Source organism: Mauremys mutica, chromosome 1 (genome assembly GCF_020497125.1).
Source record: "Mauremys mutica isolate MM-2020 ecotype Southern chromosome 1, ASM2049712v1, whole genome shotgun sequence".
Lineage (NCBI taxonomy): Eukaryota > Metazoa > Chordata > Testudines > Geoemydidae > Mauremys > Mauremys mutica.
The window spans coordinates 187,906,729-187,912,728 of NC_059072.1; the positions used below are offsets into that span (position 1 = coordinate 187,906,729).

Consider the following 6,000-nt stretch of genomic DNA (forward strand, 5'->3'; position numbering starts at 1 on the left):
CAGAAATTCGAATTAGTGTATTTACTGTGGATACACAAATTCGACTTCATAAGGTCGAATCCACAAATTCGACTTAAGTAGATTCGAAATAGTCTTGTAGTGTAGACAAGGCCCTAGTCTCTTTAATCTCTCTTCATATGGGACCCATTCCAAACCCCTAATCATTTTAGTTGCCCTTCTCTGAACCTTTTCTAATGCCAGTATATCTTTTTTGAGATGAGGAGACCACATCTGTACATAGTATTCAAGATGTAGGTGTACCATGGATTTATATAAGGGCAATAAGATATTCTCTGTCTTATTCTCTATCCCCTTTTTAATGATTCCTAACATCCTGTTTGCTTTTTTGACTGCCGCTGCACACTGCGTATGTGAGAATGGAGAGACACACAAAGCAAGTTCATTTTCAGGCCTGGTCTACACCAGAAAACTAGGTCAGTTTAATCACATCGGCCTGGGATGTGAAAATCCATACCCCTGACTGACACGGTTAAGCTGACCTTATTCCCCATGTAGACAGCACTAGGTCAATGGAAGAATTCTTCATCGACCTAGCTACTGCCTCTGCTGACAGAAGAATCCCTCCCATCATCGGAGGTAGTGTCTACACTAAAATGCTACAGCAACATAGCTGTGCCGCTGTAGCGCTTTAAGTATAGACTAGCCCTCAGAGAATGGATACTCTGTGTTCGAATTGAACAATAGGAAACACAAGCAGAATTAGCATATTAATGGAAAACAATAAGGGTAGGTTTACACTTACCTTCTGGGTCGACGCGGTGAGTTCGACTTCTCGGAGTTCGAACTATCGCGTCTGATCTAGACGCGATAGTTCGAACTCCGGAAGCGCTGCGGTTGACTCCGGTACTCCACCACTGCAAACGGCGGTGGCGGAGTCGACGGGGGAGCCGCGGAGTTCGACCCCGCTGCGTCTGGACGGGTGAGTAGGTCGAACTAGGGTACTTCGAATTCAGCTACGCTATTCACGTAGCTGAATTTGCGTACCCTAGTTCGACCCCCCTTCTTAGTGTAGACCAGGCCTAAGAGTCTGAAAGTTTCCTTAATTTGGCTATCCAGCACCATCTAAAAACTGCCTGCTTAAAAGTCGAGAAAGCCAGAGAGCATTGTACCCAGATGTATAAGAAATTCAGCTTGTGTTTTAATAAGGGATGAATTGAAGTAGTCAATGCAGCTGACCTTGCTCAAGATACATTTTCCTGATGCAAAATGCTGGAATTTCAGACCCACTTTCACACATTCCATGAATAGATGTCATTACTCATTACCACTTTTATCATTATAAGTGTTAAAACAATGAGGTGATAACAAGGGAGAAGGACGGAAATAGGTTTTAAAGACCTTTTTAAAAAAGTATGTTATATAGCTTATTATGTGGCAGCTTGTTAGAAAGGAGTAAAAAGCAGCCATGGACCAGATCCTGAAAACTCTTTCTCACAGGGGTTGTCCTATTGGAAGCCGAACTTCTCACTCTCTTATTGCTTTCCAAAACTGGCAAAAGACACAGTGTCAGGGTTGAAGAAATAATGGGCTGGATGCTGTGCCATTGACTTCAATTGGAGCTTTACCATTGACTCCAAAAAGGGGGTGGGGGAGTGACAGAGGATCAAGCCCAACGTGTGCACCGTTACTGCTGTTTTGAAGTTGAATCAATACAATTTTTATTAGAATGATGAGGTACGTGGTGAGAAATTCCAGAGACAATTTCCACATCCATTTGTAGCAAACTACTAGATAGTGGGTAGCTATTGTGAAAAGAAGAAGCACATAGACTGGGGTGTGGAGATGGGCGAACATCTGACGTGCCAAATTATGGAGACTGAATTTAACTGATCATGATCACCACTCACTAGCTTTGACGAGAAAGTGTACGAATAGTTGAACTGTGGTCACAGATGATGGTGAGGGTAAAAGTATTGCAGGATCTTTGGTTTCGTAGTGCTTGCCCTCTATTGTGGATTGATAGGATAGATTTTGAAACTCTTTAATCATTTCTTTTTTAATAGAAAACTGGCAGTTCACAAATACTGAATTCTGCTATTTGCAAAGAAGCTGGCTTTTTGATAAATGGTATCAGTCAAAAGAACTCTGTCATCTAGCCAATTTCAAATTCAGATGAATAAGACTGGCAATTATTTGAACGATTTTGAAAGCAAGATATTCAGACCTAATAGTATGCTTCATTTTGATACCCAATTCCTGTTCTATCTTCGTATTTGCAACGCCATCCTCTATACAAATGACAATGCCATGGGTTTTTATATGGATTTTTCTCATTTGATCAAACTGATTATCAGACACAACACCTAAACAAAATGAATCTGACAGTTACCTTCAGAGACTGCTCCATTGTGACCAGCATCACAACCAGAGCAAATGGAGAGCTTAGGCAATTTTATATACTTCTCCAATCTATTGTTTATGTGGGGAGGTGACAGCTAATTGATTCCAGTGTCCATTGAACCAAGTGGTGCTAAAGTTGGAGAACTGTGTTGTGTGACATCAAGGACTGGATCCTACTCCCATCAAAGTCAATGACAAAACTTCTATTGATTTCAATGGGAGCACAGGCTTAGGCCATAGTGTTGCATTTTCTTACACTCCTGTTTATAGCCTGGCACTTAACTTCTTTGCTTTAACTAACAATGGGATTATTCATGCGGTTAAGTGCTTTGCTGAATCAGGACCTATTAGGGGGGGTTAAATTCTGGAATAATGTGAGATGAAATACAAACAAGGACATGATGCCAGATGTGTGATTCAAAATGCTTTCTTAAAGAAACACGGATATTGCATGTCCTCTTTCAGTGCGTCACATTAACCTCTGTACATTTTACAACACAAAAAGTCAAATGCATTTGCTGCTGCAAGGGCAAAACAGAGAGATATGTTGGCTGACGGTGAAGACAGTCTGATTTCCATAGGCTGCTCATAGATTCATATATTTAAAAAGCCAGAAGGGACTATTATGACCATTTATTCCTACCTCCTGCATAACACAGGCCACAGAATCTCACCCAGTAATTTCTGCGTCATATTACAATCACATCATACTTTGCAGTCTAGACATGCCCTTTGAAAGATACTGATCATATGAATGACTCATCCTAGACCTGTAAATAGGCCTAGAATGAGTCTGATAATTTTTCCTAAATTCCTTAACTATACAGGATGGGATAGATTTTTTGTTTTAAAGAAAAACTGTGCCTGGATTTTTTTTTAATACTCATGAATGGTTCCAAGTCATCATCCCTGGGGCATGAGGCCTTCCGTTTGATCTGAGACCAGGTACAGCTTGGATGGCAAGAATACGCTTCCCCAGTGCCCATTCAATCCTTGGCCATTCCCTATAAGGGTGACAGTTTGCGTGGCAGTTTCTGTAATGTGGACAGTCATTAGCTCTGAACTGAGACCAGTGAATTCATTTCACATGGACCACTGAACAGCTCTCAGATAACACAGTTCAGTCACTGTGAACCTTGATTGGATTCACACTGGCAGTTTACAACAGAAGTGATAAACTCCAATATACTAGTACCCCCTCTGAGATTTGTAACTAAGGCCTGGTCTACAATAGAAAATAGGTTGACATAAATCACTTTTGTGTCAACCAGTTGTGCACATATCTATGCTCAAATTTGTCTCCAGCCAATGTAAGTGCTCTGTTATGGTGACACAGACCTCTGCAAGCAGCATTAAGCCATGGTCGACATTCTGAAGTCAGTGCATTGTAAGTGTAGACTTTGCGTGACCTATATTGACCCTAACAGTCCTTCAGCAGCTGTCCCATAATGCCTGACACTGAGTGCTCTGCTCTGCTCACGAATTATGAACTGCACTGCTTAGGGGTCAGAGACACCTGAAGCTACCCACACACACACTTTTTAAAAGTTTGCGTATTTTTTAAATGTCTTTTCCTGATTGCCCAGCTTGGTGAGCACACCTAGCAGCTCTTCCTTGTTGTGTGGAATTGCCCAGCCAACCATGCCAGTTACATGCTTCTGTCTGAAGTAGACAGGAGATATTGGCTCTCCTGGTCTTGTGGGGCAAAGAGGCTGTGCAAGCACAGCTACAGAGCAGTTGTAGAAACGTGAACATCTACAAAAAGATTGCACGGGAGATTCAAGTGAAAGGGTACGGCAGGGTTCAGCAGAAGTGCCATGTGAAAGTGAAGCATCTGCAGCAGGCATATCACAAGGCCTGGGAAGCCAAGAGTAGATCTAGTGCCAAACCACAGATCTGCTGCTTTTACAATGTCCCCACCAGCATCCTATGGAAGACAATAGATACCTCCAAGAAGCCTGAGACCCCTGCCATTAACAGAAGAAGGAGGAGATGGGGAGAGGCATGCTACAGTGAGGTCCAGCTATGCCTCGAGCCAGCACTTGTTTTTGGGACTCCATTGCAGTTTAGCCAGACCTGCCAGCTGAGCCCAGTTTTGGGGAAGGAAACTCAAATAAGTGTATGAATGCATTTTCCATTACAGAATTTAAATGGCAACCAACCCCAGGTTAGCAGGACACCATTATCAACTTGTCATTGTTGTACTAAAAGTAGTAGTGATATAAAAAACAGAAAGTGTTGTTATCTGCTTTCCATTCCCCTGTAGAATTAGGTGGGGAGGGGTGGAGGAAGTACATGAGGAGCAGTTTGTTTATGTCCACAGGGATGTCCTTTGAATCCTCCTGAGAGATCTCAATCAAACTTTCATGGAGGTTCTCTGCAAGCCTGATGGTTTCTAGGGATGGCTGCCTTATTTCTTTCTCTGCGCTAGGACACTTTCCCACACCAGTCCATGACTTCAGCAGCCATCCATTGCAGTACACAGGCTAGCTACATATAGGCCAGGTTGCCTTCAGGACGCCAGCAGCAGCTATGCTCTCTGTGCCTTTGTTATCCTCAGGAGTGAGCTATCAGCTAAAAATCACCAATTCCTATGGAAAATAGTGCCCGTGTTCAGTGCCATTGCCCTGTATTCATACCCATGGAAATAGGGGCTGAAATTTTATTGCTTTATGCAACCAAACAAGTCCCTCCTCATTCCCTTCACCCCACCCCCTATAGGCCATGGTCACCAGGGTTGGGACTGGAGACCAGTGCTGTGCAGAGGTGCTCCAAAGCTGTCTTGTTTAAAACTTTTAGGGGACTAAGAGAAGAGAGTTCTGAAATTTCTTTCATGTTACATTGTGACTATAAATACAATGGTCCATTTCTGTGTTTTATCTGTAGCTGCTGCCTCTGCGGCCTGGAGGGGTGCCCCTCCACACACACTAAGTGACTAACCCTGAGGAGGAGGAGAAAGATTCAGGAGTATATGTTCAGTGAGATGCTGCAACAGACCATGAACAGAGGACCTGGAGAGTGAATACTGAAGATAGTATGGAGAAGGAAAGAGTGGACAGGAGAAAGGCCCAGGAGTCCCCTCAGGAAGAGGAAAGGGGCATGCACCAGAACATAATGGGGCTTTTCTGGAACAAACACAAATGCTGAAGGCTCTTGTGGAGCTACAGGTTCAACAAGCACAGGCTCACCTCCCTTTGCAGTCAATGGAGAACTCCATTTTAGCACCACACCTCACCTCACCACATTCCACGTGGCATCAAAGGCACATCCCTACCCCTACCATTCCAAGCCGGGGGACAGTAAGGACAACCCTAGCTTCACATACACTGACCTTGGAGAGCCATGATTGATGTGAATGAACTGAAATGGACAGGAGTGTTCTTTTCCCTTGTAAAGTTCTGTTCCATTAATTTATTTCAGAAGTTTTTATTGTATTTGTTTTTTAATTGCACATTGTTGGGTTTTTTTGCACTGGTTTTGGAACACAATAAAATTCTATTTTGGGGAAATTAAGTCATCTTTATTACTTCACAACATATGCTGCAGAGATCCTACTGCTACACAAAGCACTCACTAATTTTTATAGTACAGGACGGCAGATCTCAGGTTCAGTGACAACCACATTGTAATAATCATAAA

General features: G+C 42.9%; 1 long non-coding RNA gene across 1 annotated transcript in view; it reads left to right on the top strand.

The window, feature by feature from the left end:
* The window catches only part of LOC123362278, a 31,506-nt gene extending 25,839 nt beyond the window's left edge, over positions 1 to 5,667 (top strand). The window contains exon 4 of the long non-coding RNA XR_006576390.1: positions 5,248 to 5,667. This is a non-coding gene — a long non-coding RNA (uncharacterized LOC123362278). The remainder of the gene's footprint in view (positions 1 to 5,247) is intronic.
* Positions 5,668 to 6,000: the final 333 nt, after the last annotated feature.